Consider the following 14,873-nt stretch of genomic DNA (forward strand, 5'->3'; position numbering starts at 1 on the left):
TATATTTCAATAGCCGCTATGAAGTTGGTCGTTTTTTTTCTTTGCACATATAGTAAAAAATATATACAGAAGTGGCTTTTTATCATCTCAATAGGAGTAAGGTTATTGAGAAAAGAACTCCAACTCCAAGAGATATTTGGTAGCAAATATGGAATTGGAAAACATGTATTGCTCTAAGGTTTTGGCTACTAAACATAGCTTTTTTTGATCTTGTATAGAAGAAAGTAAATTTTCATTTAGCTTATACTACATTAACAATGAAATTACCAACATTCAAGGAACACTTTCTATCACATTTGTAGAGAAAAATATAACAAAATATCACACTTTTCTTATCAAATACAAATGATCCTATATGTGAGAGTGGTGGCTTTCATCACTTCAAGAGTAGTAAAAAAAAGTCTATTCAAAAAACAACTCGAGCACTGAGAAGGATTTGGTAGAAACTGTGGAAATGTAAAACCTCTCTTGCTCCATGGTGTTGGATATTGGGAATAGCTTTCTTGATATTGTGTAGAAGAAATTGTAGATTTTCATTTAGCTTATAGTACATTAACCATGAAATTGCCAAAATTTAGGGCACACTTTCCATCATATTTATAAAGAAAATTAGAACAAAATATCATGCTTTTCTTATCAAATCTAAATGATCCTATATGAAATAGCTACCTTGTGCCGCATAGTTTAAATTTAGGGAAGGAGAAGGAGTGTCAAGGTGCAAGCTAGAATAGGAAGAGGGGAAGACAAGACTGTGAAGAATCTTGTTTGGGACTTGAGATTCATGTTGTAACACCCGTATTTAAGTAGCAAACATGATTTGATAATAAGTTGCTTGATTCTCTAAGGTGATTTAGAATAGAATAAGTGAATTGAGCTATAAGCTCCCTATTTGAGATACTAATATTAATTGGAGAGACATGATCTATAAAAGTACTATGTTGGTGCAGTTTCTTAATAGATAAAATTGTCTTTATGACTGACCTTGTACTCCCTATACTATGTTCATCATGCTTAGGGCTATCTTAGTTGTATTACTGTAGTTGATGCTCACGAGCATAGCTTAAGAACAAACCTATTGTTAGCATTTCTTAATAGATGTTTGTGAAAGAGACCATAGTTGAGGCTTTTCATAACATCTGTAACCCATGCACATACATTATCAGATCATCTTTGGGTTTGCAATATGTATTATGTGATGGACATAAATTTCCCCGTAGATATTAATTACATTACAAGTGATGACATAGACCCTTCACAAAACTCATTCATGAATAGGGGCTAGATCATCCAAAGCATAGTCGTTGAAGGATTTGGTCATCTTAGTTGTAGTAAAATAGGGATCCAAAATGAATGAGGCTACTTACAACCTAGAGCAACAATTTCCACACAAATTTATCATCTTTTTGATAGCAACAAATTTAGTTTTGGTCCTCGTTTAGCTCATAAAATAGTTCTGCTGAGATTCAAGCATTATCTACAGTTGTCCTTCAATCAATAACATGGGAAAAAATCCCAATTTAGCAATTGTTTCTGAATTTGATTGAGCTAAAGTTGTTTCTAAATTTGAATGACCTATAGGAGTAAGGAAAGGGTAGCAGTAAAATTCTAGAATTTTTGACACACTAGTAGACTAGAAACAAATCCTAATTCCATATTGATGAGGTTTTTATTTGGATGTCCTTAACCATTTTATGTTGATTTGATTGCATACTCACTGAGTATGTTTTTTCTTTGTGGATTATCGACCTATTAAAGATTGTTTAATATACTAAGTTTTCATTGTATTTCTAAGTGTCTTAAAAGGAACTGATTTATATTTTAATAGAATATATGAAATTGGTCATTTTTCTTCTTTGTGTACATATTGAAAAATATATGGAGTAGTGGCTTTCGTCACTTCAAGAGAAATAAAAATAAGCCTATTTAGAAAAGAACTCTAGCACTGAGAGAGATTTGGTAGGGGTTGTAGAATTAGCAAACATGTCTTGCTCTATGGTGTTGGCCACTTGGCATAGCTTTCTTGATCTTTTATAGGAGAATGTAAATCTTTATTTATATTATACTACATTAACCATGAAATTTCCAACATCCAGGGCACACTTGCTATCACATTTATATAAAAAATTATAAAAAAGTGTCACACTTTTCCTATAAGATTTAATGCTCCTATATGCAACAACAATGGATTTAATCACTAGAAGAGCAATAAAAATAAGTCTATTGGGAAAACAACTCCAACTGACAAAGATTTGGTAGAAACTGTGGAATTGATGAACATCTCTTACTCTATGGTATTGTATTTTTGACATAGCTTTCTTGATCTTGTATAGAAGACTGTAAATTTCCATTTATCTTATACTATATAGACCATGAGATTTCCAAAATTAAGGGCATACTTGCCATCACATTTGTAGAGAAAATTAGAACATAATATCACACTTTTCTGAATAGATCTAAATTCTCCTATAGGAAAGAACCAATTTGATATGGGAGTCTTAACATTGGCTGAGAGGGTTCGATTCCAGATGTGATTCGATTACAACTTATGGAGTTGAGATCTGGAAGTTTGTTTGATTGAGAGGGTGTTAATGCATTTCTGTGAGAATCACATGAATGGTATCATGTTGGCCTATGAATCATTGTTTCCATATAGAATTTGTTCAAGAGATAAGAGTTCTTATCCTTCTCCTTAAAAGAAGAATTTTCATTCACACCTTATTATATATAAAAGAAAATAAAGTATTAATTTTCTTTAAAAGGTTGCATATTAATATCATTTGTATAGCTTATGAAAATTAAAATATACTTTATGTGTATGAATTCCTTAAAAGATTGCATAGACAGATTAATTATGTGAATTTCATGGTTTACATGTAGGTAAAGTTAAGCCAACCTTGTTACTGTTTTAAAAAGGTTTTCATGGAAAATCACTTTTCTTTTCCAAGGGATCAAATTTATAACATCCATTCTTTCATGCATGCAAACAAGCAATTTCCTCTTACTAAAAGATATAACCCAATAACTTTAAATAATCTTCTCCCAAAATAAATCTAATACCATAGCTAATTTCCTTATGCATACAATGCATATTATTTTTTCCAAAATAAGTCTAACACTATAAATATTATACGATTGCAACTTTATTTCCTCTAGTAGTATGATACCAAAACTATTCTTTTACATGGATGAACATGCATATCCCAAAGAATGAAACTTAGGTAAGAGACAAGATCACTACACATAAGAATACCATTGAGGAAGGATAAATGGCAGTAATCAGAAATATGTGTATATAGAACAAGGTTTCTAAAACTAAAATTTTCTAAACCTAGAAATTTGGATGTCTCTCACTTTGAGGTATACTTTGTCCTCATTTTTTTAATTTATATCAATAAAATAATGAATTTTTCTTTGAAATTGAGAGGTATACAAATAATTTTAAGAAACTTCATATATAAATATATAATTTTTTCTGAGTTCCATAAGTAAAATAAGTTTTCACAATTTTATACAAAGAATTACTCATTCTTAAAAAGAGAATGCCCATAATGTGGGAAACAATAATGGAAATATTAAATTTGATTATAAAGTCATAAGATGAATTTTCACTAAGAGTGAGGATAATGATAGATTTGGTAACAAGTACTATTTTTGTTTGATGGACAACTTTGCAATTTAAATTGAAATTCTAGAAGGGAAGTTTGTAGAGATGTTTAGTTGGTTGATTGGAAAGTTGGTGATGATGCTTAGTTGTTTAATTGGTTTGGGGATTCTAATTTCATTCTACCTTTTTAATAAATAAAAAGTCAAATATATCAAATTTTTATATTAATGTATTATATGTCATCCCTTCTTCTAAATATATATCATTTTTTGTGTCGTCATAAATTTTACGAATTAGAAATTTATGTAGTGAATCAATCAAAATATATACCAAATAATGAAAATGTTTAAATTTAAAAATATGAATACACATTTAATGACCAACATTTAGTATTATTTAACAAGGGAACAAATATATTTAGGATGTATGTTAGCTAAATTTCTCTACCAAAATGTTACACAAAAATATCATCATCATGATTATTTGCAGTCAGTATAGGTCTATCATCACTTGTACTGTCCTCCTAAGCAAGTCTCAGACCTCAGCTCTTCAAATCAAACTTTGGAAATGAGATAAAGACATTAAAAATCAATGTAACTCTGGTTCCGCACTTTCTCTCATGGTCACCTGCGTTCCCGTACCTTCTGTGTACAAAAACTGCGAACCTGCCTGCTCTGTCCCTAACGGTGTAGGTGCGGACCACTGTGAAAGTCAAAAGGCACAAGTTTTATCTTAAAAAAATCACTTTGAGTTAATTCTAGAGGTTTCTAGAAGTAATTTTGACGTGCATTGTTCGCTCTGAGGTGGTTCATGCATCCCAAAAGAGAAGGAGCTAATCCCTTGAGGAGAGGAGCTATCCCTTTGAAGGAGGGCTTTATCCCGTTGAAGGAGGACCTAGTAACCTCCCTCCATTGCACTATAAATACAGGCATTGCGCTGGTTGCTAGAGAGGTTAGAAGCTGAACATTTTTTAAGGTAAATGCTGGTGAAATCAAGACTTCCTAGTTAAGCCTAAAGAGGAGAGATCACATACCTTTTTGGTTTCATTGGGGAGTGAGTGAAACTTGTCAAAGTAGAGGAGACTTCTTGCTGGACCCTGGGAGGAGCTTGTACAGCGTCAAGGCAAAGGTTGTAAAGTTCTTCATCTTTTGAATAAATACAATCAAACGCATTTTTCTCAACAAGTATCTTATGTTATTTGTTTCATGGACTCCTTGACTTTCATGTTAAATATGTTTTATGCAATTGGCTTTTCAGGTGCTATTTAATTTGTTTGCCTTGCTTGTGTTTGTAGATTTGCGAGAAGGAGCTCATTTGGATCGAAGGAGCGAGGTCATCCACAAGCTAGCGTTGGACCTAAGGTAGGCCCTAAAAACACTTGTTTGTATTATTCATAAAAGCATATTTAGAGAAAGATAGTGTCTGGTTGGTTTGCTTGTCATTAGGTCTTCTTTAGATTCTAGGAAGGTCTATCTTGTCCACAAGATCGACTTATTCCGTGTGACAAAATGGCGACCATACTGGGGAATTGATTGTTTTCCTTGTTTATACTTTGACCTGAGAACTGTATTTTTTGTTTCTGTTTTTGGCTTGATGATTGTGGGATTGGGTGATTTAGTTAATTTTGAGTTAGTTTTTATTTTTCATAGTTTTGGGAGAAGTACACACCCTCTGAGTTAAGCACAGTGCATACCTGTATGCACTTTTTCTTTGTGCACAGAGCGTGAACGCACCTGTGTAAACAGGCTGCCTGCGTACCTTGTCAAAATTCTGAGAAATTTTAAATTTTTCTCTTTTTTATCAGTTTAAAATTTGTTTATAGGTTTTAGCCATTGCCCAGACCTGCGTGTACCCTGTAAAAAACATTCCTTGGATTGATTTCATTAGTGTTAGGGTTTTAGGTGAAATTCCTAGGAGTTTTGCTTGTTGGGTTTGTTTTTCGTTTTGGTTGTGTAGTGGCTCTGAGCTTAGAGGCTGTAGGGACTTCAGATCACCTTAGTGTCTACCAGCTTTCTTATGAGTCTAACCAATAATGAAATCTCCCCTTGTTTGAGGAATCCGCTTTGAGTTTTCTCTTTACAAAACTTCGAAAAGCTTGTGTTTGAGAGTTTGGGTTTTCATTTTCAAAAAGAAAACGAAATTGGTTGTTCTTGACTGATTTATGATTCTGCATAAATTAGTCCTTAGCTTGCATCTAGCTGAGTAAAACATCCTTAAAAATACTTTCAGTAGGCTTTGACTTCAAATAGGTTTTTATAGTTTGTAGCTCTCAAAGTTAGTCATTTTCATTAGTTTTGAGTGTTTTATTTACAAAATATAAAAAAAATCTCTTTTGAAAAAGTTTGTTTTTTGTAGTGATTGAATGCTTTGAAACAAAAAAGGGAAATTTTTGTGAAATAACTAGTTGTCTCATTTTGAGTGCTTTGGAAAGGAAAAGCTCTTCTTTTAATTTGTTTAATTGAGAAAGATTTGTGTTTACAAAGTATTTGCATTCTCAAACTCTTTCTTAGTTTAGAAGTTCATCGAAGAGAAAAATATTGTTTAGATCATCTTAGGTGCATTTATAGTCATTTTGAGTCGAGTCTTCATACCACGAGTTTCATCTCCACACCTTTGGACTTAAACAAAAACCACTAAAATTAACGCTTAAAGTAAAATTCACCTAGTAACATTTTTATTTCTAGGGCTCTGATACACCAACTTAGCTTAGGCTAGTGTCTTGGAGTAGGAGAGTAATTAACTCTCCAAGACAGTAAAAACAAACAAGTAGCTGTATCTTGTGGTAGGGAAGAAACCCAATTGTTTCATTTATGCTCTGGGAAAGCTCCTCTTAAAGGAGAAGCACGAGATCGTGTCCGAACCAGTGTGGGAATCAATCCTTCCTCATTGGGAACGATGCCAAATATTCACGTATTAAAAACAGTAAACCTTAGATTAACCATTGTCGAGGAGCCTAGGGTCACTTGTTGGTAAACCTTGGATTATTTCAAGGAGCCTTCAAGGGGATTGAGCTTTCTACTCTGCCCTTGCATGCGTATCGGATCGTAGACTATTCCCCCAGGTGTATTTGTCTCAGTTGGTAACCTTAGTGGCCATATTATTTAGGACTCTTCTTGAGGTGACAATGGTGGGAAGATCCCACTGTACGTGGAGCAGACGTCGGCTAGACTCACTTGGATTTTTTTGGGGGTTCACTTCACTCGAGACGGTTAAGTGGAGGAACTTGTGCTGGTCTATTCATTAAGCAGGTTGTCGGGGTAACTGTTCCAACCACCACTTCTGTACTGAACTCTGCGACGTTGGATTTCATCACCAACTAGTGTTTTTGGTCCGGAAAGTTATTGTTTGTGTGTGTTTGATCTCCTAGATTCTTTAGTCATGTGATTCAAATTTGTTTGGTTCTTTAGAGACCTTAGGTGCTTTTCATTGAGATTTTACTTTGTTTGTGTGTGAAGTAGTTAAAAGTCTTTAACTATGACTGAATTACCAAGACAGTCCCATAGACTTCGGGGCCACTCTCCTGAGATTATAAACGTGGCTGAGTTACTAAGGAAGTCCTGTAGACTTTGGGGCCAACCTCTTGAGGAAGTACCGAACCAGCTTGAAGGCTTAAAAGTCCTCGTAACTCCTAGGGACAGCAGAGTTGGGTCATCGGAAGAAGGAGAATCTTCTTTGATAGTACATCCTGATTTTCAAACGCCAGTAGCAGAATATAATCCACAGTCAGTGTCTGTCTTCGAAATCACTGGTAGCTTTTCATCTACTAGTGATATAGGTGAAGAACCTGAAATATCCGAGCCTGAAAGTGAATTTGCTGCTACTTCGACATTGTGGTTTGTTTCTCCAACTTTTAGTGGTCCTGATTCACCTAGGGTAGAAAGAGTGATCACTCAAGATCTTCCTTCTGGACTTATTTCTATTGAAGAACTTGCTCCGGAAGAAGAAGAAGTAGGCATCCCTATCCCTGAAAATCAACCTGTCATTGAACTAAGGAAGCGTGAATCAATTTTTTACAGTCCACCTAGGAGTAGTTCTTGGTATCTTTCTTTGACTAATTATTTAGGAAACTCAGGGTTAAGTTTTTCACCACCTCGTGCTCCTTATCACTCATCACCTAGAGGTTTTTATACTCCCATGAATATGTCAGGACAGTCGTCCATGTTTACTCAATCGCCCGAATCCTTTTTGTACGGCGGTCCATCTGTTCCCTCTGGGTATCAGTCTCTTTCTGGTACTTTTTTGGGAGCATCTCCTCAACCCATTGAGCAAGGGTTATTAACTGGAAGCAATGGTAATAAACTATTGAGCGTAGAAGACATTCTTATGATGTCAGGTTCTATTCCCAATCCTCAACCTCAAGGTGGCCAGTTACCGCCTGGGGGGCAGCCCCAATTAATGCCTAGGGGGCAACCTCAAGGTACACAATTTGCATCTGGGGGGCAACCTCAAGGATAGTACATACCTACGGGACAGTACGTTCCTCAAGGTCAACCCCAGACTCAATATGTACCCCAAGGTCAACCCTAGTATCAATTTATACCTCAAGGTCAACCCCAGTATCAGTATGTGCCTCAAGGGTATCAACCCCAAGGTCAATACTCGAACCAAGGTTTCCAACCACCCCAAGGTCAAACGTTTGTTCAAGGAACGGGAAATGTACCTTTCAACTATCAATCCTACCCTCAACCCGGTTATGGTACTCAATATTCTCAACCAATTATGGGTCAATATCCCGGAATGAATATAGTGTGGGATCCATCGCAAACCCAACAGGTGTTGCAACCAAGTGTATAGTTGTCATCTCAAACTAGACAACCCCTAGTTTCTGGTACACCCCAGCAAACAGTTCAGTCTAACATTCAAACTTCTGTACCTTCGGTAGTTTCTCAGCTTGGGCCTAGTACACCTCATACTTCGCCTCAAACGACTGCTACAACTGCCGCTACATCTGTTCAATCTACCCCACCTACTTCTAGAGTATTGACAACTCCGGTTTCTACTGTTCCTGTATCTACTCCTCAGACATCTTTACCACCGTCTGGATATACGATTCAAACTTCGATTCAGATGCCTGTAGGATAACCTGGTTTAAGTGCGGTTGTCACAAGTCAACCACAATTCACCTATCAACCGTACCAGGGATAGTACCAATTTGCTCCTGCTCTCCAGCAGCCAGTTTATCAATATCAACCGTATCCTGGGTACACTTATCAACAACCTCAACAACCCCAGTATGGTCCGGTTAATCTTGGTTTTCCGGGAGGATAAAATATCCCGAACGCGATTCCTATTCCTAGTTATCCTGGATATCCTCCTCCTGGGGCTGGTCTCATGACCCAGAGTTTTAGGGATCCTAATCGGCAGTTAGCGTTTATCACAACTTTGGACTTACCTGACTTGTCGCGCCTAACGAACGATCCCATTAACTATCTTCCGTTTTGGCCGCCAATGCCAAATAAGTTGCCCAGTGACATTCCCAAGTTCGAAGGTAAATCAGGAGAGGACCCGTCAAACCATGTGATGACTTACCTCCTCTGTTGTGTGTCTAACTCCATCACAGATGATTCAATCTGTCTTAGACTTTTCCAGCGCACTCTAATTGGTCTCGCAGCCAAGTGGTACATTGAGTTACCGCGAGGCACGTTTTACAATTTTAGTGAGTTAGCTACCTCGTTTTTAACTCATTTTCAGTTGCCAGTCTGATATGACAATGGCACAGAATTGTTAACTTCGCTAAAACAATAGAAATCCACTTACATTTCAGATCATATTCATGAGTGGAGACGTCGACGTCGCTTGTGAAGGTATTTATTCTGGATCAGATCTTGGCTGAGTGGTTTGTAAAATATTTGTTGCCGAAGATCAATGAAGATGTTGCTAAAGCCAGAGTTGTCACTGAGGAGCAAGTCATTGCTCAAGCACAGTACCTTGACTTGGTATACACTTAGTCGGGTACGTTACACGAAAAAACCCCTAATCTTCCCAAGAAAAATCAAATTGCTACAGCTCCTTCCAGATCTCATGCCGCTGATGGTATGATTGGCACGGTTAACACTGAAAGTAAGAAGAAGTCTTCCAAGAATTCTTCTCCTATCATAACCTTGCCTGATTCCCCAACAGGAGATTCTTCTGCAGAAATTTCCGCCGATATTCACGTTGTAGAGTCATCTACAGCCAAATCAAAATCCGGTGGGAAGAAGAAAGGAAAGAAGAAGAATAAAACGGACAAAAGTTCAAAGGAGAAACCTGAAAAGGTGGAATCTAATGACGAAAAGCACAAACCTCGTTATCCTTGTCTCATTTGTGACGATGAACATTTTACAAGAGACTGCCCTCATCGTGCAGAGGTTGCAAAGATTGTCAAGTGTTCCCAAACTCCTGTTGTTTTGAAGGATCCTTTTTCGGCTCAAGATAGCAAGATGATAGGTTCATCCTCAAGTGCCAATGAAGAAGCCATACTGATGATGTCCCATGTTAGGATTGCGACTCGATCGCAAGATTATGGTAGTAAGAGTCTTGTTGATGGTAAAGAAGCAGAATCTTCTCATTCTAATCCATCAACCTCAGCTCCCGGTTCCGATCCATTACAGATCGAGAAACCTAATCCAGACTTGGTAATCAAACCGCCGGCCAAGGGTATACTTCGAAAGTTAGCTTTCAATCCACATGCAACACCGGCTTAGAATTATAACATTGTTAAGGATTTAGCTATTTCACCCTCAGCAATGTCGGCTTTGGAAGTGCTGCAATCATGCCCAACACAACGTAAATTACTTTTGTCGGCTATAGGAGCTGTTGATGTTCAGGACCCAAACCTAATAATTTTTGATCTACAAAATAGTACACCACGTTTGCCTCATCAAATGACTTTCCAGATTCCAGTGATAGTAAAAAACAAACCTATTCATCAGACTGTAATTGATGAGGGAGCCTCAACGTGTATTATGTCCATACGGTGTTGGAGATCGCTTGGTTCTCCTTCACTAAATCAATCCTCGACGATTCTAAAGGCCTTTGATGGCCTTGGATTTCATCCTTTTGGCATTCTACAGGATTTGCCTATAGGGGTTGAAGGAAAAATCGTTAGTCTAGATGTGGAGGTGGTTGATGCCCCTCTAGACTACAACCTTCTCTTGGGTCGAAGTTGGTCTTACGCTATGACAGCGGTCGTTTCATCGGTCTTTCGAGTAATTAATTTTCCACACAATGGAAAGATCATAACAATAGACTAGCTGGCTTACTTTTCATCCGAACCAGCCTCTTCGGAGAGTATTCAGCATGTTGGAAAAACGATTGTCCCATATAAGAATGTTGGAGTAGGATTAGTTAAAGATGCCGGTTTACTGGGAACTTTTCCTTTTCCTCCAATCAACGCATCATCTTCATTTGCAACTATTCATATGATCACATCAGACACCATTATTTATGATGATCCTTGGATCGTCTCTTCTGAATCTGAGAGAGACTCATTTGGTAATTCCATGCCTTTGAGTCCATATGAAATTGCCTATGAAGTCGTGCAGTCGTTTGCCGAACTATGTTCAACCAAAAATGACTTAATGAATGTGGTCCGCGAGGAATCATTTTTCACATCAACCTCGGATTTAACTACGTTTTCTGAACTTGTTCACTCTGATGAGCAAATTCGTGAAATCCTATGTGTAGATGATTTACCATGGGAAGATCTCCATCACAGATCTTCGTTTTTACCTGAGGATGATCGTTTTGAAAATGATTTTTCATCAATTTTTACAACTGGATATGTCAACAAACCTCAGAATCCAATGAAACATCCCGATTCAGAGTTAAATTTGGGAAACATCTCTCAAACTATTCCTATTAACATTTTGGTTAAGCCCGGAATTGTTGAGAACATTCATATAGGTGCCTCGTGTACAGATGACGAAATTCAATTATATAAGGCCCTATTTCAAGAATTCTGCGACATGTTTGCCTGGTCCTATGAGGAAATGTCAGGAATTGATCCCACGATTATTGTTCATGAGATCAAGACTTACCCGGATGCTAAACCCGTCCAGCAACGTTTGCGTCGGATTCACCCATGAAAAGTTGTTGTAATTAAAGTAGGAGTTGAAAAATTGTTGAAAGCAGGTTTCATTTATCTGATCCCGTTAATGGATTGGGTATCGAATATTGTTCTGGTTAACAAAAAGCAGGGAACAATAAGAATATGCATTGACTATAGGGACATTAATCGAGCCTGACCAAAGGACAATTACCCAACTCCCTATATCGATCAAATCATTGATGATTGTGACGGCAGCGAAATATTCTCCTTTATGGACGGCTTTTCCGGATATAATCAAATCAACATTCTACCTGCCGATCAACAAAAAATGGCCTTCATTTGTCCATGGGGGACATTTGCTTATTGAAAATTAGCTTTTGGGCTTAAGAATGCCAGAGCAAATTTTCAAAGGGCGATGTCTTATGCGTTTGATGACATCAAGCACATTGTGCAACCCTATCTCAATGACTTGCCTGCTCATTCATTACATTGAGCTGATCACCTCGTCCATTTACGAGAAATCTTTATGAGGTGTAGGCATTATCGTATTCGGTTGAACCCACACAAATGTGTCTTCTATATAGAAACGGGTCGATTGCTGGGGTTTGTAGTTTCGAAAGCCGGCATTCGCGTTGATCCCTCAAAGGTCGAATCTATCATCAAATTGCCTCCTCCTTCGAGTCTTAGCCAACTCCAAAGTTTGCAAGGGAAAGCAAACTTTTTACGACGATTCATTCCTAACTACGCCGAGGTTACAAAGGGTTTTACCTAGTTGTTGAAGCAGAACACTCAATTCTATTCGGATGAGATAGCTCAGAAATCTTTTGATGCACTCAAACACGCGTTGACCCATGCACCGTTGTTGCATCCTCCCAACTAAAACCAGGATTACTTCTTGTATCTCGCCGCTTCTCATTCTACCATTGGAATGGTCTTAGCTCAGGAAGATGAATTAGGAACTGAACATGTGATATATTACCTTAGTCGAACATTAAATCCAACTGAGCTAAAATACTCACATGTGGAGAAATTGGCATTGGAAGCCGTCCAAGCTGTCCAACGTTTTCGGCACTACATTCTACTACATAAAACTACGGTAATTTCGGATTGCAACCCTATGATATACATTTTGACCAAGCAATTGCTAGGGGGAAAGTACTCTAAATGGATCGTTATCCTGCAAGAGTTCGACTTGGAATTTGAGGAATCTAAGTCTAAGAAATCTTTAGTTTTTGGGGAGTTAATGTGTGACTTCCCGCGTGTTGACACAGAAACTGTGGTGGAGGAGCCCATTGCAGACGAATCCTTGTTTCTAATTAGCACTTTAGATCCGTGGTATGGGGATATCATCGTTTATCTCCAGACCGAATCCTTTCGGCCAGAAATTTCAAGGTCAGAACGTCGGAAAATTCGTTTCCAGTCCCAACAATTCAGAATTATTGGAGATACTCTTTATCGCCGTGGGGCGGACTCTGTTTTTTGACATTGCTTAACTCACGAGGAAGTTGAAAGGGTTTTGAATGACTGTCACTCTGGAGCGTGTGGCGGTCATATGTCTGGGTTTGCCACAGCCCAGAAGATATTGCGCGTTGGCTACTTCTGACCGTCTTTATTTAAAGATTGTATTACGGCAGTCCGAAAATGCCACAACTGCCAAATTTTTTATCGTAAGATGCGCGCTCCACCTGCTCCTCTCCACCCTATAATTGCCGTTGGTCCTTTTGCCAAATGGGGTATCGACTTTATTACATGTAACCCTCACTCAGCCGGGAGGCATGCATATATCATCCTTGCGGTAGATTATTTTACTAAGTGGGCCGAGGCGATGCATACATTCGAGGCAGACGTCAAGACAACTATAATTTTCATGTTCAATCATATAATTGCTAGGTTTGGTGTCCCACAAGCAATAATCACTGATCATGGGCATCATTTTCGAAACGTTATGATGACCGAACTTACAGGCCAGCTTGGTTTACGTCGTGATAGTTCAACCCCTTATTATCCACAAGCGAATGGTCTGGTTGAGTCCATCAACAAATTTTTAGTTATCATGATTCAACGAATCATTGGGATTCATTGGTCGAATTGGCACAACATGCTATTTTCAGCGCTTTGGGCGTACCGAACTTCAGTAAAAACATCAACAGGGTTCACTCCTTTCCAACTAGTCTATGGTTTGGAAGCCGTGTTACCCATTGAATGCAAAATACCGTCACTGCAAATGGCCATTGAGTTACTTCCAGCCACTTCTGAAGAGGAAAAGCGTTTGTTATACTTGGTTCAATTAGATGAGAATCGACGTGATGCTGCATTGGCGATCGAGACTCACACAAAACGGATGAAAGCTCAGTATGATCGAAATGTGACCCCTCGAAATTTTTCGGAAGGAGACCTAGTCTTAGTGTATGATCAAGCTAATGATAAATTAGGCGCTGGAAAATTCGTTCCTATGTGGCATGGTCCCTATGTTGTCAAGCGAAAACTAGCCAAAGGGTCTTATGAATTGGTAGACTTTCATGGGGACTCTTTGGGTAAACCCAGAAATGACCTTTACTTGAAGAGGTATTATGCTTAAAAGAATGGGTATGGAGACTTTTAGTTAGGATAGTTTTTCTTTCTAGCTGATGCGTTTTAGTTTAAACACTGTGCTTAGCTTAGAGAGTGTTTTTTTGTCATTATTCCTGCTTATCTTGGTTTTACTCTTGATATTGCAGAGGTCAATGCCTCTCCAAACATACATTGTTTTCGCTGATGGTGTTTGTCGTAATACACGAAACATCTCTTCCGGAGCTTGGGTTATCTATTCGCCCTCTGACGAGTTAGTATCTATGCATGGGGTAAGCCTCGGTCAAACAACGAACAACATTGCTGAGTACAGTGCAGTGATTGAGTTATTGTCTGAATCTATTTCATTTGGGATTCGGAGTTTGATAGTGAGGTTAGATTCTGAACTCGTTGTATTACAACTTAATAGAGTGTATGCCATTAGAAATCCAGTGTTATTAAGATTATTTTTGAGAGTGCGTTTCTTGGAACGTGAATTTGATTACAATGAATATCAGCATATTCCAAGATCTTTAAATACATTAGCAGATGCAATTGCTTCTCGAATGTTAAATAGACATTTGCAATAATCATACATGTAAATTTAAAATCATTCCATAACATGATTAACAAGATAAACCAGTAATAGTGATATATATAGGAGTGTGTCAAAAATACATCGTCCTCGATCAT

This window comes from Pinus tabuliformis, chromosome 8, assembly GCF_031772625.1.
Source record: "Pinus tabuliformis cultivar Carrire ecotype Pingquan chromosome 8, CPIR1, whole genome shotgun sequence".
In the NCBI taxonomy this organism is placed as follows: Eukaryota; Viridiplantae; Streptophyta; class Pinopsida; order Pinales; family Pinaceae; genus Pinus; species Pinus tabuliformis.